This window comes from Nannospalax galili, unplaced genomic scaffold, assembly GCF_000622305.1.
Source record: "Nannospalax galili isolate Female #2095 unplaced genomic scaffold, S.galili_v1.0 scaffold453, whole genome shotgun sequence".
Taxonomy (NCBI): domain Eukaryota; kingdom Metazoa; phylum Chordata; class Mammalia; order Rodentia; family Spalacidae; genus Nannospalax; species Nannospalax galili.
Genome location: NW_008334081.1, coordinates 1,945,950 through 1,947,265, shown reverse-complemented (window position 1 = coordinate 1,947,265; position 1,316 = coordinate 1,945,950).

Below are 1,316 nucleotides of genomic sequence, written 5' to 3'. Positions count from 1 at the left end.
TTGACCCTGCGTGGCACTCCTTTAATGAATGAGCACAAATGTCAACAAGCCCAATTGTGACTATGTTTAGTGATCAGACTCAGCCGAAGTTGTGATGATGGTAGTTATTTCATGAAGAAGGAACTGCTGTATAGCATCTTCTTATTAAAAGGACCTGGTATTTAAAAGGATTTGGTGCTAAGAGCCACATATGAGAGAGAACATATGTTGTTTGTTTTTCTGAGTCTGTATTCCTTCACTTAGCATAACAGTTTCTGCATCCATCATTTTTCCTGAAAATTTCATTATTTCATCTTTCTTCACTGCTGAATAGAACTCCATTGTATAAATGTACTACATTTTTGTTAACTACTCATCAATTGAGGGACATTCAGGTTGCTTCCATCTCTTAACTACTGTGAAAAGAACAGCAACAAACATGGTTGTACAAGTGTCTCTACAATAGGATGAGTCCTTTGGGTATATGCCAAGGAGTGGTATAACCGGGTCATATGGTAGGTTCATTTTTAGTTTTTTAAGAGTTCTCCACACTGTTTTCCATAGAGGCTGCACGAGTTCACAAACCCACCAGCAGTGAATGAGCGTTCCCCTTTCTCTACAGCCCCTCCAGCGTTTGGTATCATTTGTCCTCTTGATCCTAGACAGTCTGATTGGGGTAAGGTGATAACTTAGGGTGGCTTTAATTTGCATTTCCCTAATTACTAATGATATTGAACACATTTTAAGATGCTTTTAAGCCATATTTATTTCTTTCTTTGAGAACTCTCTGTTCAGCTCCTTAGCCCATATTTTAATTGGGTTACTTCCTTTCTTAATTCATTGTTTTTTGTTCGTTATTCTCGATTCTTGTTTTTTTGAGCTCTTTATGTATTCTGGATGTTAAATCTCTGTCAGATGTGTCACTGGTGAAGATTTTTCCCATTCTGTGGATTTTCTCTTCATTTTTTTTGATTGTTTCTTTTGCTGCACAGAAGCTTTTTAGTTTAAGGAGGTCCCACTTATTTATTGCTGACCTTAATTCCTGAGCAATTTCTGTATGATTTAGAAAATCCTTTCCTACACCTATATCCTGTAAGTTACTGCCAATATATTCTTCTAATAGTTTCAGGGTTTCGAGTTTCACACTGAGGTCTTGGATCCATTTGGAGTTGATTATTGTGAAAGGTGAAAGATAAGGGTCCAATTCAATCTTCAACAGGTGGAGATCTAGTTTTCCCAACACAATTTGTTGAAGATGCTGTCTTTCCTCCATTGTGCGTTCTTGGCACATTTGTCAAATATCAGGTGGCTGAAACTGTATGTACTTGGATTTGGAT